Source organism: Rhinolophus sinicus, chromosome 3, assembly GCF_057876585.1.
Source record: "Rhinolophus sinicus isolate RSI-liver-muscle chromosome 3, RSI-T2T, whole genome shotgun sequence".
In the NCBI taxonomy this organism is placed as follows: domain Eukaryota; kingdom Metazoa; phylum Chordata; class Mammalia; order Chiroptera; family Rhinolophidae; genus Rhinolophus; species Rhinolophus sinicus.
This window is the reverse complement of record NC_142503.1, coordinates 155606055-155631925: the sequence shown is the minus strand read 5'-3', so window position 1 is coordinate 155631925 and position 25871 is coordinate 155606055. Positions and strand designations below refer to the sequence as shown.

General features: G+C 46.7%; 1 protein-coding gene across 4 annotated transcripts in view; it reads left to right on the top strand.

Annotated features, from left to right (window-relative positions):
• Window positions 1-25871, top strand: part of DAPK2 (death associated protein kinase 2) — a 113825-nt gene that overhangs the window by 17797 nt on the left and 70157 nt on the right. The gene's annotated exons all lie outside the window — the stretch shown is intronic.

Genomic DNA, 25871 nt, shown 5'->3' with positions numbered 1-25871 from the left:
GTCAGGACCAGAGACAGAGCTCTTCCCTGTAGACAGATGGTGTTGCCTCCCTCCCCTCACAGGTAGAGGGGATTCAGGATCTCTGGGGGACTCTGGAACTTCAGTGAAGGGTCCTACTTCTTTGTCTCTACTTTTAGAAGTTGGCAGGAAGGTTTCTATAAGAAAGCTTTCTGAGAGTGTTACTGGGAGAGGCTGCTTGGGGAGCGGTGTGCTTTGAGGGCAAAGGAGAGAGCTGTTCCCCTGATCTCCCCCTTGCTAGGGAGAACAAAATGAGGGGTAAGAGCCTCATGGTAAGGACCGTGGTAGGAGTTAGGCCTCGAGGTACACATCACCTCAGCTGTAGTAAATCACCCCAGGGCTCTGGCAGTGCAGGAGGGAGGTCATGGGAGACCCTGCAGCTTCCAGGGCCTCCCGCAGAGGTGATGACTGCAACCTTCAGAGTCTCTCTTCTTTGATGGTCCCAGACCCCAAAGCAGCCTTCAACAGGCTTCAGAGCCCAAAACCTTTAGCCTGCAAGGGCTTCTACAATGTCTAATCTAGGAGACGGAAAACTACAGCCCTATGGCCAAATCTGTCTGCCACCTGTTTGGGAATGGCTCTGGAGCTAATAATGGGCTTTACAGAGGAACAGTTCCAATAGAGTTGATGATAGGGAACACTAACTTTGGATCCCAATTAAGCAAACTGTTTTCCTCCCCACCAAAGGAAATTCTATTCTTCTTATTGGGAGATGTATATTACAAAAAACAGACAAAACAAAATAAAACAAAACTCAATTCTTATTATATACATATACATATACATATACATATACATATACATATATATATTTTAGACTCTTTATTTTATTTTATTTATTTTTACTATCAGTTCCAGGTATATAAAATAACATAGTGATTAGACATTTATACTTATTATATTTTTAATATCATTAATTAAGGATGTGTTGAAATTTTGTTTTCTCCTTTGTTATATAAGTACCTCCATAATATCCTTGATTTTGCTTCCTGGTCCACGATGCCTAAAATATTTATCATCTGGCCTTTGCAGGAAAAGGGTGCCTACTCCTGATCTACTTTGGTAGAGTTTACTACTTGGGCAGTAAAACTTTTAAAAAGTCGATAACTATGTGGTGGGAGACTGGATATAAACTGATCAAAGTGAAGGTGTAGTTATGGAAAAGGAGGAAGAAGGGGTGAGCAGAGGTCCACCTGCCCCCCTTCCCCGCCCTCCTCTCACAGCCCATGGGGAACCTCTGCGAAGGCCAGTTGCAGAACCATTGACCACCTAGGGCAGTCCCATCCTCTTCAGGGAGTGCTGGGTGGGAAGAAGGGAAGGAGCTCTTTGGGTATTAGGGATTGAGTATCTTGCACTAGCCACGGGGACTATTACTTGGTTTTATCCTCTTGCAGCCCTATGGGCTGGTAGGTATTTCTCCCATTTTGCAGAGGAAGAAGCAGAAGCTTAGAGAACTTAACTAACTTGCCAATGTGCGTGTCAGAGCTGGGCTTTAAACCATGACTTCTGACTTCTTTGAGGTGCCAAGCCGCCTAGGATTTTCTTTCTGCCTGTGACCCTCGGGTCCCCTCCAGTACTATTGTTTAGTGCTCTTGGTAGTTTGCTGGACAATATGCTGAGAGCCCAGTTGTCCTGTGTCTAATCCACTTCCGCTGGCATTTCCTTGCCGTCCCCCACCCGCTTGCTGCCAGCATGTAACTCTGAGGCCTCCACTCAGGACCCTGATCTTGAATCCTGAGCTGCTGGCCCCTGGTAGCTTGGCCACAAGGCATGGAAGGCGCTGAAATATACTTCCCTCTTTAGGATGAGGTTCATATGGCCCCCAGGCCACGGCCCACCAGCTAGCAGGAGAACTGAGCTGCTGAGGGGCTGCAGTGTGGTTCTAGGAGGCAGAGTGTTCTCACCAGTCCTTTGGAGGAGCGTCTGCTGACTGAGAGAGGAGACAGGCAGGGAGAGGGCGGCTGAGGGAGGAGGCAGGGAAGGGCACCTGAGCCGCTCCTGGCAGGAGGAGTGGCTCAGGGCAGGAGGTGGACAAGCCCAAGCCTGGCCGTGACCTCTCTGGGCACTTGGAGCCACCAGGCCCAGGTTTGACCTTTGCTCTGCTACTATGAGCTTTTGGACCTCTGGGGCAGCTTTGCTCTTGTAGGCTCTGTTTCTTTGTTGTAATGGTCCCTGTCTCACAGGGTTGTTGAAATACCACATACGGAATCTGTCTCTTCATGTTTTCCAGCCTTCTGGGGTCCCACTGGTTAATGTCCAAACAAGAATAATTAGCATTCCATTCCAGGGCAACAGGAAGTCCTGTTCCCAACCAAGCCTTTCTGATTCTCCCCAGGGAGTGCTCACATTCTCCTCAATGCCTCAGGTCCTTGAACTCAAGGACCCCTTCCTCCTTCAAGACAAGGCTACACTCCCTATGTGACCCTGTCTCCTGTGTGAACTCAGGCCCATTTCTGAGTGCCTCCCTCATCTCTGAGACTGGTTGCAGGGTAGACTGAGTTTCATGTAAGGTTTGGGGTCAGTGGGAGGAACTTTTGCACAGAGAAGGAAACGACTTAAAGGGGGACAATAGATACCTCTGCTTCTTTGACCCCTGACCTCTGCCACGATGCTAGGGCCTTCCCCAAACCTGCTACCATTCTTTCTTTTACATATAGGCTGTTTGTTGTTGTTGCAACCTCTCCCTCAGTGGACTCTGGGTTTCTCTTTTCCACAGTCAAAGGCTCTTTAAAGTTTCTCTCTTTCCCCTCATCCCTGCCACAGACGTAAGGGGCATAGCCTGGCATGTGGGAAGGGCCCAGAAAATGGTCACAGGTATGGACATCATTGTGCTAAAAGCCCAGCGGTCAGTGGTTTTGAAGAGCTCAGGGAGGAACTGGTTTGGGCAGCTTATCCTCTGTTACTTCATTTAATCAGCGAGATTCGCCCTGTGGGATTGGCAGGCAGGTGGGAAGTCATTTTCCCCATTTTACAAATAAGTAAACAAGCACAAAGACCCTGTCCCAACCTTTGAGAGCAGGGAGGCCAGATAGAGGGGAAATAAGGCTATGTGTTCACAGGGGTTTGTAAACACGGGTCCAAATAGCCATCTTGAAAAGATTTCTTAGAGAAAGAAATTTTATAAAGCATCTTCAGAGCCCTGAACTCTGCAGCGTTTCCAGAGTTTGGGGTTGTAAAATTTTTGCTGATGTCTCATCTGAACCAAAGAATGAAGCAAAAAAGAGGTGCTCCTGTGTCTTCTTGGTAGTAACAGGCCATAGAGAAATAAGTATCACTGATGTGCAGCTCATAAGATGCCACTTGATTAACAGCAACCCGACACTCTTCAGACCTGGGATGCTATCTCAGCTTTAGAGAAAACCAGCTATGAGAAGTGCTACCTAGCCCATTATGTTATTTTTACCTCTGTTTCCTTTGCTCACACTAGACTCCTGCTGGGATTCTCCCACCCCACCCCAACTCTTGCATGGTGTCTACCACACTCAGTATTCCTTGCTTCCTAAAACTACCCTCTTTCCCATACCCTTTGAGCCCCTCACAGCCCCCTCCCACATAGAGTGAAGCTGAGTTGGTCCTTGTGCAGGGTTGGCCCCTGATTGGAACAGGGATGGTCACTTGATCCAAGAGTGACCCATTCATTGGCTAGTTGGTAACCTATGAAATGGCTGGGCTGAAAAAGCTCTGCCCACCAGGAGCAGTGCTAATTAGCTAGAAGCCAATTAAATGACTTCTCTCTGAGACTTAATGCAGGGTGTGAGGAGGGAATGGAGCTGCCACTGAAGGTACAGTGACCCATAAGCTAATTCCTTCATGGCCTCTAGATTCACTTCCTGTTCCTGTGTGTATCCTTCCAGTGACCACCTTTCCCTTGAAGAGCCCAGGTAGCATGCTTTCCCTGAGTTATCTGTGTCTCCAGTGATCTGTGGCGCCTCCAGTTCTACATGTGCTCAACTTCTGCTTCTTCCCGAAGCCTGCCTGACTGCTGCAAGCATGTGGGCTGCAGGCAGGGTTGGAGGCACCTGGCCTGCTTTCCACAGTCTGTTGTGGATTTCCTAGTCGGCATTATTTGCCTTGAGTCCGCTCCCACCCTCTTCTGCACCACCCCTAATAAAAAGCTACCCTAAAGCAACTCACAGTTCAATGAGCTTTCTGATCATAGGACCTGGAAGTCATTCTGTTTCATCTCCCAGTGCTTTACACAGTGATAGGCACATAGTAGGTGCACCACAAACGTTTGAATGAATTCTGGTTGCAGTTGGCTCCTCTTCTGGGGTCTCTATTCTGGCTTTGCACTGTGACCTTTGTCAAGTTTCTCCTCTTCTCTGGTCTTCACCATTTCCCCCGCTGAGCTCTAAAATCTCGCGAGTCTATGAAATACCCATCAGATACTAGGTAGGAGATGTGTTGATGGGTGCTAGGGTGAGGAGGGGAGTGGGTGCAAAGATATAGTTTATGTTTCTAGGAGCTTACAGAGAGGTGGCAGAGGTAAATAAGCAAACAAGCAAGCAAACAAACGATCCATGAGAGTATCAGGCTCAGCAGCAATTCAAGAGAAGGTTTTGGGAGCTGGGAGCTGAGTGGGGCACTGAAGGTTGGGTGGAATTTGGATAGGCTGAGCAGGGGAGGTGGGCATTCCAGGTACAGATGGACTTGAGCTGCCTAAATGGGCAGGACAATGCAAGGTATGTTTTGGGGGGTGGGTCCCCAGAAACTGGAATGAGAGGTAATGGCAGGGAAGCACCAAACAAGCCCAGAGTAGCAAGCAGAGGCTGGACAAAAGCCTAAGCCAGCCATTCAAGTTTTAATAGTATTGGTCACGGGGGTAGCGGGGAGTGGTAGTGGGGTGAGATAATAGATGATTTGTTTTTTACTTACACTTTTCTGTATCTTCTAAATTTAAAATGTTTAACGTAGTTCTTACGTTATATAGGACAAATTGCTGTTTAAACATTTCATGCTCAGGCGTTTGGACTTCATTCTGGTTTTAAGCTGGAAGAAAGGTTAATGGGATTGGATGGAGAAAGGGGCATGGGAGGTGGGCCAGGGGGAGTGAATCGATGTAGAGAATGTGAGGTGATGAGGACCTGGAAGCTCTTCAAGGGAGGGATGGAGGCTTCACTGCCTTGTATCCTTCTCACAGAAAGAAAAGACTCAGTGAATCCTTGCTGAAGGATTAGTGTATTAGGATGTCAGCAGCTGAAAGGGAAGGTAAAGAGATAGAATCCATACTGGGACTTATAATGAGTCTCCCATCACTTTCGTGAGCAAAATTCTGGCAGAGGTACCCAAGGGGTTTGGAAACAGTCATTTGTCATTACACCACTAGAATATAGACTGGCCCCAAGGTACCACCTCTCTAACCCCTTCATTGCACTGTGAGCTCTTTAGAGTCATTTTTAAATGTTAATAGTCTGCTCTTCACAGAAGTAGTCAGCATGCACAAGTCCTTCTTTAAAAAAAAAAGACTTGACTTTCAAAAAGTCCACTCGCTAGGGACCTTGTCTGTTGGGTGAAATGAGGTATACCTGTATGTATTATGGCTCACGTCCTAATTCCAGCTAATGCTGGCCTTAGGGAGCTTTTCCTCAATAAGAGCGTCCAAAAATAAGTCGGGTTGCCTAATGCTTTGAAGAACATGACCATTAACTGAGAACAGAACTTCAATTATTTAAATGTTAATATTGCAGGTTCTCATTGAGTAATAACAGTGTCGTATGTTTTCTTTTCTCTCTGCAAGGTTGCCCGTTAGCCAGCACCTAGAACATTGCCAAGGTTAGCTGATGCTTGCTGATATTAACTGGCATTGGGATGGTTACTCTTATAAAACTGTACTCTGTGCCCACAGGTATACAGGTGTCTCTCCTGTGTTTACTTTCCCTTTTTGTTGCCACATTAGTTTCCTCTTTGCAGGGTAAGTGTTTCCAGGCCAATGTCTAAGCCATGTTTCCCCTATATTCTGTCTGATACAGAATCAGGAATAAGCGGCTGGCTGATTACACTGAAAGGTGTGGCTAACTGAGTCCCATTATTTTGTCCACTCTACCTGTCCACCCTTCCCTCCCGATACTTTCTAACCTTTCTCCACTCTAGCTGGTCTGTCCAAGTTTTTTAATAAGATGTTCTTTTCCTTCATGTGAACACCTTCTTTCTCATCTCCCTTCCTGTCTTACACTAGTTCTATTCAGCGCTCAGGTCCAATGGAAATACCGCCTTTCCCTTTGAAACCTTCCATGGGTATTTCCCCCAGCCTCAGCAACCTCTCCAGCTTCAGGCATTCATAGCTCTTGGAGTCTGTGCCTCATCTATAATTCTTCTAAAGTAGAAGGTTTTCTGGAGGTTCATTCTGTAGTCCAAGCCAGGCTGCAAGACCTTTGAGGACAGGAGTCAAGATTTATGTTTTCTAGAGTTTCCACCACCTCTAGCATAGGGCAGGATACACAGTAGGCATTCAGCAAACACAGGGGCCAATGCAACCATAAGCTGTGCTCAGAGAGCTGAGCCACCAGGGCTTGAGTTCGCGTCTACAAGCCCAGCAGATGGTAGAAATGCAGCAGCATCCTTTCATCACAGCCCTGCTCGCACGACCTTCTTTGTGTTCTTGCCTGGAGGGGTGGAGCAGGGTAACAGGCCACGTGTGCAGAGCTCTTTGACATCCCAGCAGCTGTACAGAATGCTCACTTGTTCTCCCTCTCAGGTATCACAGTTGCCCCACATTACAACTTCTTCATGTGCTGGATTAGCCTACTGACCTCTGTCTTGCTCCTGCTTCTCTAGGAAGTGGCTGAGCCTGGTTCTGCCCAGTTGAAACCCAAGTGACACCTCTAGTCCCAGGGAGAGAAGGAGCTAAGGCTAACCCTTGTAGGCAGGGCCTGGTCTCAGCTGAGGAGATGGAAGGAATTCCTACTGCCATGGAACCCCAGATCAGGGTTGTGGCTTTCTTGGGGCTGTCTGAGAACTAGAAAAACTCATCTGTGGTATCAGAGCTATCAGCCATGGATTTGGAGTAAAGAGCTTGATTCAAGTTTCACTTTGGCCACCATTATGTTGTGTGGCCTTGGGCAAGACACTTTCCCTCTCTGGGCCATGTAACATTTTTTGTGGTGCAAGTGGGCCCTGAAGGTAGATCCCTCACTCCCTGTCCGTTGCTCTTTCTACGACTCCACAGAAACACTACAGGCATTTGGTATCGCACCAAGTCACGTATCCTTTCCCTTTTGACTCAGTTCCTTTTAAATAGTACCTGAGATGCTCTTAGGAATAGGGACTATCTCCTAGAGGCCTGCTATCAGAGACCTACCCCCAAACCATAATTATCCTGTATTTCCTTCCTATGGATATTTTCTTTAAGTCTTAGACTTCTCTGGGGCTACCCGACGGGTCTGTCTCTTGACAACTACAAAGAGATCCTTCCTAGAAGAGAGGGGTGAGGCAAGTAATGCCTGCTCATAGTTGGGCTCAATAAGAATTAGTCACACAAATAGATGAATCAATAAATGCATGCACTCCAGCAAGAGGCAAGATAATTGATGATGTCAGAGACCAGGCCAATCTTGGGGAGACGCCTCTGTGAAATTGACCATCTCAGACCAGCACTTGCCCAATTTCCAGGCCTGATGAAATGTTGCCCAACTGTTATCTCAGCCGTTTTTCCATGTTGATGCATTCAAAGAGACCATACAATGAGAAAGTGCTGGTGTGGGAATGCAGGGGTACAGCCTTTGATTCTGGAGCTACGTGTGCTTAGACAAGTCCTTGCCCCGACAGGGCCTCTGTTTCTCCATCTGCTAACATTTCTGTGCCTCCCAGCACTAGCCTCCGGGACTTGATGACTACATGAAGCATCCTTGCTGGGCCGGAGTCTGTCTGCTCAGTCGGGGCAGGAATCATTCACCTGGTGGCACAGTAAAGCCTCTGGTGCCACTGCGACGGCTGCTGCTGACGATCGGCAGGGACATTTAGCTCTGAGTCCGTGCCCAGGGCCTGTTTTAGCAACACAGCCAGTAAATATTGACTCTGTGGCACGAAAATGGAAAGCAGAGATGACTACGTTAGCTCACTCAGAGGGTAGAAGTTCATCAAGCCCTGATAAGACAAGATGTAGTTATGCAACGTGTAGGTGTGTCACTAACTAATTAGTTGTTTAGGGCTGGGGAGAATGGAAAACAGGACTGCTACGGATGGGCAATGGATGGCCAGCTTATGCTTCTGTTGGTTTTTAAACAAATGGATACTTACACCGTTGAGGCATATAGAAAAAAGACTGGAAAGAAATAACACCAAAACATTCTCTAGAGATGGTGAAATTGCCACTAATTTGAATTTTTCATCCTATTTTTTCTATTTTCTACACTGTCTACAATGATCACATATTACTTTTGTAATCAGAAAAGGGCAATGCATGAGAAATAAAATCGTTTTCTTTGAAGAGTCTCAACTTCCAGAACCTTCCAGGTCCCTCAGATCATAGTGTTTTTCCTACTGGACATTGCATAGTAACATAACTGTTAGGAGAAGAGAATAGTTCATATAAGAAGTTACTCTTTTGCATAAACCCTGATCTAAGTGTGTTTACTTATTGATTTGTATTCATGAAAGCAGAATGTTGTGGGAAAAATTCCAATCACTTGAGATTTCAGGATTTTTTTTCTAAGTAAACAAACACTTACTTCTTTGAGTGCTTTCTGTTTGCCAATCTTGTACTCCACTTTGGCCAGGCCCAGCTTGGCCCAGACTGGGCAGGTCTGAGAATGAGGCACTCTGATAAGTGTTTACAGGTGAGCAAAGGTAGGAGGAGCCGGGCATGGAGGAGGGACTGGGCCTTAGAATTTGTGCATGGGAGTGGGAGTGCAGCTATAATAATAATTACCACTGATTAAGCACCAACCATATACCAGGCGCCTTCCATATGTTATTATGAATCCTTACAAAACTTTGTGAGATCGGTATTAGCTATGTTTTCGGGATGAGGAATCCAGGGCCAGGAGAGTCATCTGTCCAAAGCTCCAGAGCCAGTCCCTAGGTTCAAACCCACATCTGCCTGCGTGCAAAGCATTTGCTCTTCCCACTACACCAGGCTGCCTTTCATGTGATTTAGGGTTTTTCACCAGAGAACAGAAACCTCCGAAGGGAGGCTGAGCTAATAAACAGTGTGCAGCCTCCATCCAGGACCGATGGTCTTTGGAGGAAGAGGCAGCCCTAAGTGTGAAACATGGACGAGTCTCAGCTGCAGGCAGGATCCCTGTGTATCAGCCCCGAACCTAGGACTGGGTGTATCTGCTCCCCTGGGGCGACCCAGCAGTCCCAGGGGGCCCATGAGAACCATGGGACAGGAGGGCCTCCTTTGAGCCTCCTTCTGGCCAGTCTGGAGGGTCCTTCATCCTCGCACTGCTTGTGCCATGGGGGAGGCCCTTTGTTGGGGAGCCGGGAGTTGGAGTGTGGGTTGTTGTATCAAGGCCTGTGGGTGAGGAGAAATTGGTCTGTAAGCCTTCTTTGTACTTGGTTAATTAAAACAACCACTAGAGGACTCTTATGGTTTTTTAGCTTTTTAGCTGGATTAGTAGAGCTGATTTCTGAGTTTGAGGCAGCGATTGCCTCTCTGGGCTCACAGGTCCAGTGTTCACAGTCCTTGGAACAGACCAGAAGACTCACTTCCTCACCCACTCCCACTGGAACTCTCCCTACTTGCAAACTATAATTGGAGAATGCTGTGTCCGCCCCATCACAGGGAAGACCTGCCTTCCGAGAATGAATGCCTCAGAGTTGGATTTCTTCAAAGTTGGTTTCTATTTATTGTATTTTCTTACGAGAAGGGAAGTATGTTTTGGGGGGAGTGGCTGAGTTGTGGTGTGTGGTGTTTTTAAAAAACTTTTTTTTTGGTCAAGCAGCTGAGCTGATTGAAGCCCAGCAGCACATATTATGGAAATGGCTTATCTTGTGGTTCTACAGAGTTGTGGCTAGAATATTTTTGGTTTCCTGGCAAAGCCACCTAGGATTTTGAAATCTGATGGAGAGGGTTTCAAAGTTACCAAAATTGAAAGGAGCAGTGGCATTTGTACGCTCCCCTTCTGGCCCAGTCTGTGTTCCTTGGAGGCTCACACCAATGTGAGTGTCTTTTGTTTCTGACATAGTAATGATAATTATAATAATCACTTATGTTTGCAGAGAACTCTACAGTCTACAAAGCACTTTCATATACATTATCTCACTAGATTTTTTGCAGCTGCATTTCTAGACACACAGTGGCAATTAACCCTCTTTTACAGAAGAGAACTGAGGCTCGGAGAGGTTAAGTGACCTGGTTACACACCTAGGAAGAGACAGCGTGAGAAGTTAAGCCAGTGTTTTCTGACTCCAGACCAGGAAAGGCAGGGAGGTTTACACCTAGTTTAAGATGTGGACCCACCCATGTCCTAGAATGAAGGCTCTCTGAGCACAGGGAGATGTGAGCATCGCAAGACCTCACTGTGACTGTCCTGGACCCAGCTTTGTGTGGGGCTTGCCCCTCTGGCCTTCTCAGGCTTCTCTCTCTATTTGGCCTTTACAATTGCCCGTGAGGCATCAGGGTAGGTAGATGCTATTGGCCCCATTTTACATATGAGAAAACTGATATTTCAAGAGGTTGAGAGACTCACTCAGCATCATTATTCACAAAACAAATACTTATTGGGTGCCCATTGGAGGTACATAGGGGACTGAGGTCACAGCTAGTGCCCAGGAAGAAGGGACTTGAAGGCGGGTAAGAAGAGGGAACACAGGAGGTGCTCAGCAACTCTGCGGAGGCAGAGCCCTTGGGGACAGCGCAGGTTGTCGATCTCTTTGTATCCACCACAGCAATGAAAACAAGGTGGGCTCAGGCCAATTTCCAGGAAAACTTTGTTATTTATGTAAATAATGGTGATGATAATTGCTAACATTTGTTGCCCTCCTGTTATATAGCAGACCGTAGGCTGGTCATTTTACATGTGCTTTTTCTAATTGCCATGGTAACCCTATGAGGTAGTGATTATTGCCCCCCACTTTACAGATGAGAAAACCGAGGCTCAGAGAGGTCAAATCACTCGTATCCCATGTCACCCTGGGATTAAAACCCAGGTCTGTTTGACTCTAAAGCCAGAACACTTTCCACTGAATTACACTGCTTCTCTATGATAATGGACTCAGAAACTTGCCGGAGAAGGATGGCCCAGTTACTTTGGGCAGCTCATGCCTAAAGAGGGTCAGGTGTGGAGGGTGCTGGGGTGGGTGGACAGGACTGTAGCTCTGGACGGAGCATCTTTAAGAGGCTGTGGCAGCCGGTGTCTGATGAGAGAGCAGGGTCGGGTGGGGCGGGCTTCTGTTCATGTTATCATCCAGCTGGTATGAAGTCCTCAGGCCAGAGGCTGCTTTGTCTTCTTGGATACCCTCCTGGGAGGGTTCCACTACCACAGGCCTCATGACCCCTGTTACACAAAGATCACTGACCCCTTCTCCCACAACTCCTGAAAACCTCGAGCCTGCTGTTGCGTCTTCCTTCCCTGCTGTATTGGTTTCCTGGGGCAGCCATCACAAATTATCACAAATGAGGTGGTTTAAATCAACTGCCATTTATTCTCTCACAGTTGTGGAGACCAGAAGTTCAAAATCAAGGTGTTGGCAGGGTTGGTTTCTTCTAGATGCTCTGAGGAAGAATGGGTTTCATGCCTCTAACTTAGTTTCTGGCGGTTGTGGCAATCCTTGGCATTCCTTGGCCGGCAGACGCATCCCTCCAATCTCTGCTTCTGTTTTCATATCGCTTTCTCCCCTGTGTGTGTCTGTGTGGCCTCCTCTTCTGTCTAATCTCCCTCTGCCTCACTGTTATGACACGGGCCCACCTAGGTAATCCAGGATGATCTCATCTCAAGATCCTTAAACTAGGTACCTCCCCAAAGACACTTTTTTCAAATAAGGTCACATTCATAGGTTCTGGGGGTTAGGCTATGAACATATCGTTTTGGGGACCACTATTCAACCCATTACACCTGCCACCCCCATTTTCCTCCTGGAGTTGCCTGAGACCATTGGGGTCAGTGCCCTCGCTGCAGGCTGGGCCCTGTGCCAATGCAGCTGCTTCTCCTCCCCAGGAAGGGCCCCTGAGCCTTATGGCCAAGTGGGCCTTCACCCCCACAGACTGGCAATGGGAGGCTCTTACATAAGGAGCTTGTGGAGCCCTGGGGTTAGCTGCTCGTGAACTTCAGAGCAGTAATTCCCACCGGGAACAGGCTGTGCTTGTCCCACGTGGCATAGGCAGGAAAGAGGGTGACCTTGTAATGGCAGGGCCCTGGTGGGTCAGCCAAGCTGTTTGTCTCCTGCCAGACTGCAGCTGTCACAGGTCCCTGACCATGCAATACCCTCTCCTGCCACCTGACCCTGACTTACCACCCTGCAAAGATCTGCTGTGCAACTCTAGCCAGATCTCCCCATCCTTCCCTGCCCACCTCCTCTTAGGATTCTCTATGCCTCTTGCTTCTTTGGTAATTTCTCTTCTCCCTCAACTGTGATGTGTCTTGTTTTTATTTAATAGTACTATTAACGTTTCTGTGGTATCAGGTCTGTTTTTTCAATTAGATGTAAGCTCCCCTGTGGTACTTGCATGTGGTCTTTGATAAATACCTGATGGTCTCTCTCCCCTTGGCTACTCACCTGGCATAGGAAAGTGTTTGTGGACTCCTTATCTCGTCCTGAGGTCTCCTTCAGAGCCCTGAGAGCTGTTGGGACAATCACACAACCTTCAACCTAAAAGAGACCTTTGAGAATATCTAATAGTCCAACGTTCTGGTTTTCCAGAGGGAAGAAATGAAAACCCAAGAAGTAGGTGACTTATTCCTAAATTATCAGGTGGCTTTTAACAAGTCACTCACTTTCTGGGTACTTATTTTTGCCTCTGGAAAAACCAGAACATTGGACTATTACGTACTCTGTCGCGTGAACTCAAAAAGAAATAAATGATAAAGATTTATTCAAGGATCTTAGAATTTGTACACTGGGAACACAGTAGGCAAAACCCCAAAAGTGTTCTGAAGAAGAAAGAAAAGTTAAGAATTCTTTTAGTGAAAAGTGCATTCTTGAGAATAATGATTGCTGCATTCTTAGCCCTAGGATTGGTCCGGGATGGTTATCAGTCAGATGTCAGGCAATCTGGATAATGGATGTCAGGTGGTCTGGATATGTGAGTCCTGCAGTGGGTTATCAGAGGGTTATTTGATGTATATTTAGGCATTGACACAAGACTGAAAAGTTCAAAACGTGTAAGTTCCCAGGCTAGTTAGAATAAGAATAGTCTTTCTTCATGCCTTACCTTCATAATATTAATTTTAGCAGCTTGGTTAAAGTGACTCCATTTTATGTGTTCCCTATCTTCACTCTTTCCTCATCTCAAAGCTCCCTTTCAGGTTGGACATTGTGTGATTGTTCCCATCAGCCCTCAGGTCTCTGAAGGATCCCATCTGATAATGACAGGGGTTGAACCAACGTAAAGTTACCCACTCTTAACATGAAGTTACCTCTATCCCCAGCACTGCTGCCTCCTCACGCAGTATTCTTACAAAACAAAACAAAACTGCAGGGTGGATCACACTTTTCTCTGTTAGTCTAAGGGATAATGAGGGTCAGGTTCTCTGGGATGGGGGCAGGTCATCTGGGAACCCAGTTAGAGGACAATGAAGTGAATAAGCATTTGATCTGTGTCCTACAACCTCAGGGAGGACTCAGGCAGCCAAACTTCCAGGCCCAGAACCCTAGCCGGAAGGTGTTTCTGTCTGGCTAAGCTGCCAGCCACACCCAAAGAAGGCTGAAGATTTGCTAAGTGAAATGACTAATTAGTCCTGAAGCGGAGATTTCTATCTGCTTACGATGGCATCATGATTTATTCATGTGAGGCTGGAACACTTACAGGGACGGGGCCCTTGTTTCCTGTGGCTTCCATGTGCTGGGCAGCCAACTGTATTTTTCCAGAATGGATAATTTCTCAAATCTAGCCTGCTTTTCCAGTTGCAGCCAGGAAACCAAGAACGCTGTCACTTAATAGCACCCGTCTTCCTGGGTCTGTAGTCATTTTAGAAGGAGTACACTCTTATCTGGACCTTCGTTCCTGGCAATGTGGGGGTTGGGGCTCGATGGTATCTCAGTGCCTTCTAGCCCTCAGGTTCTTTACTTTGAAATTCTTGCTCCTTTCCCCAGCCAACCCTTCTGTTTTCTTAAGGTATTTGCTTCCATAGGGCTGCAGCAAGGTAATCAGAGACCTCGCAGCTGCTTGGAGGACTCCCGCTTGGTTTCATTTTTCTGCCCAATTACCAAGTCTTAAAGGCACCCTGGGTAGTTTAAGCTGTTAGAGTCTGGCCTTTTGAGATTGCACAGATTCACCTCATGTCTCCCGACTTGTGGCTCCCAGCCTAAAATCGTGGTAACCAAGAACAAGGTGTCAGCCCTTAGGTAGAGTTAGACAGGCTTACTCCATCTCCGAATGCCATCAGGGTGAGGGAGTGGGACCTGTCTGTCACTTTATAGGACATTTGCACTGTTCCTGTGACTGCTTCTTGAACTCTGGTTTTGGAATTAGTTGGGTCCTTAAAAGCTGTGGTTGCCACCGTGTGGATTGTCTAGGGATGGGGGTGGCAGGGGCCTCAGTTCTCCTTGGAAGGACTAGACTGTTAGGGGCTGTGTCGTCGTTTTGCTTCTGTGCGTTGTCCTTTTTTGTCCGTTTGATATTATGATCACACCAAAAATACCATTTATATCTTGTTTGCCCCAGTTACATTACAGCGTAAACATTTTTCTCTGTCATTCCCTCGGGAAATATATTTATCGGCCGTGTGATGTTCCAGATTGAATTTTTAGCATGATCATGTTTAACTTTTAAGTTGGGGAAGAAAACTAATTAATAAAAAAACCAAATAGTGCATTTAAAAGTTCCTGCCCTTGTCCTTCTGAACTTCATAAGGCCCAGTCCTCAGAAGTGACCATTGTTAAATTTCTGTGTATCCTTCCGGAAGTTGTCTATGCATATACAATGATATATGCATATGCTGTAGTTTTTAAAATGTAGATGGGATTGGACTGTACGTGTAGACGTGTTCAGAATGTGATTTTTTAATCTTGTGCATTTTCACAGATCTGTGTGTGTGTGTGTGTGTGTGTGTGTGTGTGTGTGTGTGTAACAGCTGCATAGCCCACCTATTAGGGATGGACTGTAATAAACTTAATCAGTGCCCTTGTTGATAGACATTTTGGTTGTTACTGCAATGAGCATCCTTGTACATACATTTGAATACCTCCTTTACTCACCTTCCAGCTGCCAAGTATGATTCTGGGCACTGAGACTTCTGCAGTAAACAAGACCCACTTTTGCACCACACTCGTACCAGTATAATTCTCAGGTCAATTCTGGGAAGTGGGATTGTTGGCAGATTGTTGTATCACATTGACTGAATGCATCTAAGCCACGTAGAATATTTTATTGAGTGTTTGATAAATCAGTGGCTGCCAGAAACGTTCTCCCTTTGTCCCTGGCCACATTATGATCACCCTCTCCCCAGCCCCCAGAGATTATAGAGCCATTAGGCTTCAGGCAGGTCACTATAGCACCGATGGATGGTGATAGTAATCGGTGTTTGCTGGCACTTTTAGGGTTCCTATGGTACTTCTCTACTGTGTGTCTTCACAACTATGTGGGGAAGTCAGAGGGGCTGGTTTGTTGCGACCTGCACAACACAAGCCGTGGGAAGGTGAGGGAGGCGGCGTCATAAAGAGACAGAGACTCAAATACAGTTAAATCACAGAGGACTGAGGGACTCACAGCCTCAAGGGACTGGAGCCCCGAATTGGGTCATCGTGGGTATTTACTGATTTCTTACAATAAGCATCACAAGATGAAAGGCAGGGTCCGCACCATAAAAATTCTTCCAATTCCCAGATATCTGTCCCAAAGCAACCGATGCTCATTGTCCCCAGGCGACTAAGGTGGGTGTGTTCAACCCCCTGGGGGAGCAAGTCTCACGAGGTAAAACCATCCCATGAGCTAAGCAGGAAGAGCGATATCTTATCGCTCTAAGAAGTCCTTTGCACAGCAGGGTGCAGGACAACAACTGGGGCATGCATTAGCAGCTTCCCATAATGGTGAGGAGGGGTATGGCTACCTCCTGACTTTTATTATGTTAACTCATGGGGGTCCCAATGGGGTCCCGTCTGGCTTAAGTCGTTCCTCCCATGAGGAATCATTACTCGTCTTTGACTGCAGACCCAACTTACAAGGACCAACTAGGGAGACTTAGGATAAATGAACTCAACCCCAAAGAGGGACGGTCCCACAAAGTCTTCTTTCCCTAAGGAAAGATTGGAGGGGACAGACGGCTAGGCTGCTGTGTGACCACACTGGTTTACACGTTGCAGAAGGAACTGGGGCACCGAGAGGTCAGGTTGGTGAGCTAAGGTTGTTGAAGGGACTCCTAGCTCCCAACAAAGCTGGCTGTGCCAAGGTGGAGGTGAGGACTCAGGAAGAGGGTCTCTGCTTCCTGGGACTTCTTCCAGGGGTGCTCACAGTTTCTGCCATTTAAACTAAAGCATTTGAAAACCAGAAGATCGAATTCGTTTTTTCTTTTCACTTACTATATGGAGATAGGGTTCTAAAAGACTTGCATTTCAAGCATTCATTTAGAGCTAGGCAATGCAGTAGCCACCAGCCAGCCATGCATGCCTATTTCAATTTAAATGTAAAATAGTCAAAATTAAATGAAATTACAAATAAGTTCCTCAGTCATGGTCACCATATTTCAAGTGCTCAGTAGCCACGTGTGGCTAGCGGCGACTACCCCGGACAGCGCCTCACAGACTGTCTCCGTCCTCCCGGCACTGCCTTAGTGTCCATGAGGCTGTAGCATTGTTTGCGATCACCTTCCCTTTCTCCCTTTACAAGTAGGGAAAAGGAGGCTCACAGAAGGAGGTGATCAGCTGCCTGTGGTCATGCCGCGGAGGGTGCAAAGCAACAGTTAGAGCCAGCTCTCCTCTTGCGTGTCCTCTACTCCAACCTGCCTCATTTATCCTCAGGACCCCTTCGCATGGCTGCTTCTGTTCCCTTGCCCTGACCACTTCCTGATAGGAAGGGCCCAGATCAAGCGCCCACTGTGAGAAGCACTGGTTTATACCATCAGATGCTAGAGAGAACTCAGCCTGAGTTTTAGTGGCATAGATTTACGTTTCCAAGTCCCTTTTACAAACCCTCCTACCCATGCCCCAACTGTGCTGGGTGCCTGGAACAGTCAGTCCTCTGTACCACTTGGAAAACACTTTTGTCGTTAACTGTGGCTGTGTTTGGGATTTTCAGACCTAACCACCCATAAGTCTTGAGCGTCTCCAATGTGCCTGTCTTACAGTGGGTGCAGTGGGTTACACTGATGAAGTGTAAGACATTGTCCTGCCCTTAAGCAGATTAATCTAGTTTTGGGGTGGGGAAAAGACAAACACAGGGGAAAAAGGGTACAAAAAGAGAAGTAGGTGTACTCAAGTTTGGAAGCTGACACATTCAGAGGCGAGGATTGCCGAGGGGTTGGCATGGTCAGGGAGGGCTTCCAGGAAGAGTTGGAACTTGAACTGAAGCAGAGGTAGCATTTGAGTGGGCAGAAGATATCTCAGGATAGGCAGTCAGGGCTAGTAGAAGCCCGGAGGTGGGAATGAGTGTGTTGGGCTGTGCCTGCTGGGAAGCCAGAGTACAATTGGGAAAGTAGCACGGGGCCAGGTGTTGAAAGGGCCCTGGGGCCTAGCCAAGGCACTCAGGCTCGATGGGAAGAGGAAAACAGGTCTTGAGCAGAGGAGAATGTAATGACATCAGTGTTTCAGGAAGATGGACTTGGGGATGTGTGGGCTGGATGAGAGTGTGGGTGGAGGACTTGGGGCAAGAACGCTGATCAGGAGGTGGTGCGGAGTGTATTATTCGCCTGTAAACGTCTAGCCCAAGAGTGGCAGGTATGACGAGTCGAGCCAATCCTATTCAGAAAACATACATACACTGCACACCTGTTGCGTCCAGCACTGTATGAGATGCCTGAGGGTTCAGGGGTGGGTGATTGTGGGCTGTGCCTGAGGACCTCACAGTCTAGTGAGGAAGAGGAATGTATAAAGAGAGCATTTTAGTCGAACGTGCCAGATGCCACGATGCAGGTGTGCAGCAGAGGTGAAAACAGGAGGGCCTTGTGTCCAGGACACGGCGTTGAAAAGGAAAGATCAGAAGTGACTGGAAAATTCGGGCCAGCTTTCTAGTGCTCCTTTTGACAAAGAGGAGGTCTTATTTGGCGGACTGAAAAAGAGGTCCTGCCTTTCTTCCCCAATGACTCTAAGGTCCTTGGTTACCTGCAGTCCAGTGGCCTGTGTTGTGGAGACTACTGACCCTCCTTTGAGTTCACCCCGATTGGATGATTACAGTGCTCTGCTGAGCTGGTTGGGAGTGTCCATTCAAGTGTTTATTTCTCTCTCTCTCTCTCTCTTTTTTTAACTGTTAAAACAACACGGGACATTTTAAAAGGAAAGCTTTCACTCAACTATTCATTATCCTAGCACATGTTTGCATCTGTGTTCTCTGCTGTTTTTTTGCCACATGAGTATATTTAAAACAAAACAAAAACTAATCAAACTATGTACCATTTGTGCATGTTCACTGAACATTATTTTATAACACATGGTGCTCCTGTTTTTCATTTTAATGTTTGTGTCATCTTCCATTGCATCTGGAACAAGGAATGGCCACCACAGTTCCCTAGTGGAGAATGTTTACTTTGTTTCCAGCTTTTCCTTGTCTATGGATCTGTGTTCTTTCTTTTGAAGTCTCGCCATAGGTTACATTCCCAAAGAACTCTGCACTCAGGCTCAGATTATCTGATTTTAAGTTCTAGATCTGTGGCTAGTTAACTATGTGACCTTAACTCTCTGAGTCTCAACTTCCTGGTCTGTAAAATGGTGATAATATTAACTGTGCAGGGCGCTGAGATATGACCCAGCGCCAGTATATGTAGAAGTTTTTCATAAAGGACCTACACAGTCAGGCACAGCTGACATCTCCCAGGGAAAGCATGTGAGTGAGCTTTTTTCTTTTAATACATATCTTCTTTCTTTCTTCCTTTAATTTTTTATTGGGGAATATTGGGGAACAGTGTGTTTCTCCAGGAATCATCAGCTCCAAGTCATTGTCCTTCAATCTAGCTGTGGAGGGCGCAGCTCAGCTCCAAGTCCAGTCACCGTTTTCAGTCTTTAGTTGCAGGAGGCGCAGCCCACCATCCCATGTGGGAATTGAACCGGCAACCTTGTTGTTGAGAGCTCGCGCTCTAACCAACTGAGCCATCCGGCCGCCCCGGAAGAGGATTTTTATGGTTATTCTTTTTTTATCTTGTTAAGTAGAGATATAATTCACATACCATACAATTTACCTGTTTATAATGTACAATTCAGTGGCTTTTAGTATATTCAGTGTGCGTCATCGCTGTGATCAATTTTAGAACATTTCATCACCCCAGAAACTCCATACCCATTAACAGTCACTTCCCATTTCCCCCAATCCCTCTAACTCTAGGTATCCACTAATCTACTTTGGTCTCCATGGATTTGTCATTTTACATAAATGGAATCGTACAACAGATGGTGTTTGATGTCTGGCATCGTCACTTAGCATAATGTTTCCAAGGCTTGTCCATAGTGTGGCATGTATCAGTACTTCATTCCTTGTAATTGCCAAATAATATTCCATCATATAGATATAACACATTTTATTTGTCCATGCATCAATTGGTGGACATTTGGGTTGTATGGTTCTTGACACGTAGTGCTAAATGGCATCTATCAAACATTGTTGCGTGCCCTAAACTGTTTGATGTGCCAAAAAGTAGAATTCTTGGTCCCTTTTTCAGTAGCAATCAACCTGCATACATTAGGTGACCATAGGTGACTGTCCACTGTCCCAGTGAGGAATCCCAGTGCTAAGTAAGCACGGGTCCTCCAGGAGGGGAACTCTGCCTTCCTTCCCAGTGCTAACTTTCTCCAGAGCTGGGAGAGCAGAGGAGGGGCTTCAGGAGGCAGAGAAGGCTTCCTGGAGGAGGGGGCCTTCCAACTGGCCCATGGAGGATAGACAAGTCTGGCTGGAGCTAGAAGAGGTAGACATGTTAGGCAGTGTGCGCAAGGGAAAGGTTGCCATGGTAGGAGAGTAGGGGAAAGATTTGGGGCACTGAAACCGAGGGGCCAGATTCCAACCTGAGGGGATCTTATACTTTCCCATCATTTGGGGGGGCATGTGAGGCAGGGTTTTGTGGTGATGAGCATGATGAGGGCCCACCACTGTCTTTTAGCTTCCTCCCATCCCTGTAGCTGGTGGAGGTTTCTCTGAGTGAGATTGGCCTCCCTGCATGTTCAGTGGCTTCCTGGAGCAGGGCTCCCTGTGAGTGGGAGGGGAAAATAGTCTCCACTTCCTTCTTGGCTACCTGTGAGATTGATGTAATCTGGACTTGGCTTTCTCCTGTCCTCGCTGCCAGGCCTTCCTCACGTAGGCGCCAAGTCTAAGCTGTCTGAAACATGAGGCGGGGTGGAGAGAAAAGAGGCCTGGGCTGCCTGTCAGGAGACTTGTCTGGTCCTGGGTCTGTCATTGCCTGGGAGAACAGGGAACGTGGGCAAGTCCATTCCCTTTGCTGGGCCTCAGTTTCCCCCTCTGTCAAGTGAAGGTGTTGGTGAGAAGTTCCCTTTCCTTGCACGGTTCCCTGAGGTTTGCTGAGTTGTATTATGTACTGGGAGATCTCGGACGACTTGCCTTGGTCGGTGCTGCCCTGTAGGGGGAGTTTACGGTTTCCATTCAGGGTCCTGAGACAGGTGCTGGCACTGCACACCCTTCGCTGGAGGTGGCAGAAGCTGACATATGTTATAGAGACCACAACGTAACATGAGATGTTCTGGTGTCCTCTGCTCCCTGACCGGTCAGCCTGGAGACCTGTGGCCCTGATGGCAAAGGTGGATTTTCTGACTCTGGCATGTTTGTGGTAAACTAGCTAAAATTACCCGTGTCATGATTCAGGTGGTTACAAATCTCCGTGGCAAGTGCTGCTGTGGCAGCAGAGGGGGCAGGGCCGGCCTGGAGGAGCCGGGTGGACCAGGGTGGTGTGCTGGGACCACTCGGTGCGGGTCAGTCCTGAAGCCTGCTTGGGAGTGATGGGTTGCCAGGAGATGGCGCAGCCAGGGCGATTCTGGGCGACTGGTTTTGCCCACGTGAGTTGGATCTCGTTCTGCTCCTGCATCCAGTCCTTGTGCTACTTTCCCTCCTTTGTGGGCAACATAGTTTCTTGTTTTTTCCCTTGCCGCCCCCACCTTGGCCATCTGTCTCCTGGTATTTGCTGTTGGCCTCAAGCTTGAGGGATTCTGGGCAGATTGGTACAAGCCCGTTCTCATCTTGGGAGGGCACATGGCTGTCTTCCCACCTTCTGGGTTGTTGCAGGCATCCCTTTCCACACCTTCTTCAGCACCTGCCCATCTTCCCTGAACTGCACGTGGTGTTCCTGGACCATCAGCTGGGATTTAGGTCAAGGGAGGATCCAGTTTCTTCTCTTGTTTTCAATATCTGTGGTGACTGTGTCTACTGAGCCCCTAATCAGAACACATGGCCTTGTACACAGAGCCTGAGAGTGGGTCCAAGTGTTTGAAATTGCTGCTGTTCAGGAAAATCTAGGCAGGATGATTTGCCATGAGCTGGGTGGATCCCCCTCCTGCTGAGAGCCTCCTGGCGTCCCCAGCAGTTCAGGTGGAAGTTCCCTCGGGGGTGGTTACTGGACTTACTCAGAAGGCTCATCTTCGTCTTGCTAAAGACAAGCGCACCTTTAAGATCTTGCACCTTTACGTGCAGGCCTGAGGCCCGAGCAGGACTGCGGGCTGACCAGCCAAGTTCTTTGGGCTCCGCTTCCCCGGCTGGGGAGTAGGGCTCTCTGCTAGTCACCTTCCTCACTCACTTAACACTAGGAGGATTAGGTAAGAGCGGTTTTTGAAAGCTCATGAAAACCCTAATCTAAAAGGAGCTATGGGAGTAGAAGGAATTAATGTTTCGAAAGAAAGAAAGAGAAGTCGTCACTGGCCCTGAAGCCAAGAATGTGAGGTTAAAGAACAACCTGTGGCTGCTGAAAGGGAGGGTGTGGCTCTCAGAGTTACGGGATCCTCAGGTTGTGTCCCTGGCTGACTCAGGAGGCCGTGCTGCACATGCTCAGTGTGTTTGTGTGTGTGCCCCAGAACCTGTGAGAAAGCCCACTGCCACACCTTGGGGCCCACCATGTGACTGTTGTGACGAAAGCGGAGGGGGAGACGCCACCAAACTAGCCAGCAGATTCTATGGAGGCCTAGCAGAGACCCCCCTTCCACCCCATGCAAATGGGGCAATAACAGTTTTGAAAGTCTGTGTCCTGCTAAGGAGCTCAAAATCTTCAACACGCACTGGTCTAAACAAAGCTGTCCCTTCCAGGCAAAGGGATCCGCGTGAGGCAAGTCACGCATGCTGATGATGATATTGAATTAACAGGTCTAGGCATCGATTATAAAAGCTGCTATTATCACAAAGAGATACAGCCAGACTGTACGTACCTCCGGATAGAAGCTACACAGCACCACCTGTGGAGTTTTGCCACAAACTCCAACATGAAGCTGATCAGTCTCTACATCCAACCACCAATTTACAAGAAATAGAGGGAACGGAGGGACATGTTAAACTACACTGGGGGTGCAGTCAGCAAAATCTTACTGTGGGAAACTATAGGTCAAAACACCTAGTATTTTCAGCAAATGAATTGTAGGGGAGAAGGAGGGAAAGGGGAGGGAGGGAGGGAGTTAGAGAGAGAGGAAGAGGAGGGAGAGAGAGAAAGAGAGGCGGAGGGAGGGAAGGGAGCAAAACCTGTGGATTAAAAGAGACCTATGTAATGTATGGAATTTATTTGGATTTGGATTTGGCAAAACAAACTGTAAAAACCTTTTATGGCACAATAGGGTAGATAGTAACACCAATTGGATATTGTTGGATATTGATGATATTAAAGAATTATTGTTATTTTTTAAAATATGCTACGTACTGTGGCTATAGTTTTTTTTTTAAAAAAGCCCTTATCTTTTAGACATACCTGCTGAAATATTTACAGATGATTTGCTTTGAAATAACCCAGTGGAGAGGAGATTAGATAGGAGTATAGATGAAATAAGATGGTTATGAGTTGATAATTGGTGAAGTGAAAAAAAAAAAGATTTTTAATGAGATTTGACAAAAAACTTATGGGACTGTGTGATCCCAGGTTGATTCAGATATGAATCATGTCTTATTGTTTAGACATGTTTCTCAGTCTCAGTGTCACAGACATTATTGAAATATTTGTAAACCAAATGAACTTCAATACATTAAAACATAGAATAGAGGACTATTTTCTGGATTGGCACAAAGTAGTAGTAATAATAAAAGTAATTAGTATCTATGGAGAATCTACTGTATATTGGATGCTGTTCTTAGCCCTTTTTATCAGTTCATTTATTCCTCCTAACAACTCTGTAAGGTAAATACTATTATCAACCTCAGTTTTTATAATGTACTTTTATTTTGGAATAATTTTAGATTTATGGAAAAGTTGCAGAGATAGTACAGAGAATTCCTGTGTGTCCTTCACTCAGTTTCCTCAAATGTTAATAACATCTCATAAACCCCTGGTACATTTTTCAAAACTAAGGAACCGACATTAGTGCATTACTGTTAACTAAACTCCAGACCTTACGTGGGTTTCACCAGTTTTCCATTAATGTCCCTTTTTCTGTTCCAGGATCCCATTAAGGATACCGCATTGCATTTAGTTTTCATGTCTCCTTAGTCTCCTCTGGTCTGTGACTGTTTCTTAGTCTTTGTTTTGCATGATTTTAAGGGATTTGAGGAGTACTGGACATGTATTTTGTACACTGTCCCTCAAGCTGGCTTTGTCTGACGTCTTTCTCTTGAGGTTATGGATTTGGGGGAAGAAGACCATGGAGTTGAAGTGCCCTTTTTGCCGCGTCCTAACAAGGGGTACCTGATCTCAACATGACTTATCACTGGTGATGTTAACCTTGATCACTTGCTTGAGTTGGTGGCGGCCAGTTTTCCTCACTGTAAAGTTACCGTTTTTCCCTTTCCACACTATTTGTGAGAAGTGCATTACTAAAAAAAAAAAAAAAAAAAAAAAAAAAAAAAGTGAGTCACTAAGTCTAGCCCACACTCAAGGGAGGGGGAATTAAGCTGCACCCCTTGGAGGGGTGAGTATCTACATACATTATTTGGGGTGCTTCCATAAGGAAGATTTAATAACCTCATTTTAAAGGTGAAGAAACAGGCATAGCAGCAAATTAACTTACCCAAGGGACGAATTCTTCACGGGCAATGGCAAGCGGTGTCTCAACTTTGTGAATATCCCACTCCAAGCTTGGCCAGTTTCCTAGGGAGTCTGGTCCCCTGACTTGGCTATAAGAATAACTTTGGACCCCAATTCACCCTGACATTCTTCACCAGCTCCCAGGACGAATCATGGAATCCCATAGGTTAGACAGAAGGAAAGATGGAATGCATTTGACCCAGTGATTTATAAGCCATGTAACTTAGAATCCAGGGTCTCCCAGGGCCACCAAAAGGGGAAGCGGAAAAGGGACTTGAGCACATGGCTCTTCCACCCCTAGCATTTCTGTTTTCACGGTTTTACCTATTGGGCTTTCCTAGTTAAGAAGTTTGAAGACTATGGATCTATTCCAGTTGTGTAAGGCCTGGGGTGGATGACCGATTTGCTGTTGACCATGCAGCCTTAACTAGATGATTCTGTGAAGAAGGCCCAGAACTCTAAGAAATGATGCTGAGAGATGAGATAATAGGCATTGTGTTTATTCTTGGGCAAAGGCCCCTGAACTCTTGCCAGACAGCTAGCTGCCTAGTGAGTCTACGAGTAAGACCGATGGCTCTCACCATATCATTCCCTGCGTTTGTGTGGCCTTTTGCTGCTTACAGAGTGTGTTCCCTTCCATTGTCACATTTGGATTTCACAGCAACCTTATGTAGGCAGGGATCACCCTCATTTTACAGACGAGGAAACGGAGGCTGAGAGAGTTCATGACTTATCTCAAGCATACCAGTTGTTTTGAGGGAGCTGGTCCCAGATCTCAGGTCACCTGACTCCGGGGATCACACATCCCGGCAGTATATGATTGACTCTAGGGACACAGGATGGGGGCGGATCTATCCTAGAAGTCCACCATCACCTGTGACTGAGGTAGAAAGGAGCATTCAGAGGTCAGCTGGAGACCTTTCTCTGGGTGGAACAAATAATACGGAGAAACTCAGGTTGATTTCTCCCTCATGGCCAAGTTCCCAGCAAACTCTGGTGACGTTCAGGATGGATCAAAGTTAACCCTGCTTGGCTTCCAAAGTGAGCAGATCCCAACCTTCTATCTTGTCCCCTCTCTCCAGACTTCCAACTCCGTTTCCCACCACTCTTGATGATGCAATCAGGATTAAGAAGAAGGCTCTAGAGCCAGTCCCTTTGGGTTCAAATCTCAGCTTTGCCTTTCTTAGCTTGTGTGACTAGAGAATTATGTCCCCTCTCTGCACTCCAATAACCTCATGAGCCAGTAGCGGGTAATAATGATGCCTCCGTTACATGGTTGTTAAGAGGACTAAGTTAATACATTTTATTTTATTTATGTACTAATGTTTGCCTACAATATTTTTAAAATAAGATATAGTTAACATATAATATTATATTAGTTTTGAGTATACAACATAGTTATTCAACATTAATATACCTAAAGAAAAGATCACCATGTTAAGCCTGGTAACCATCTGT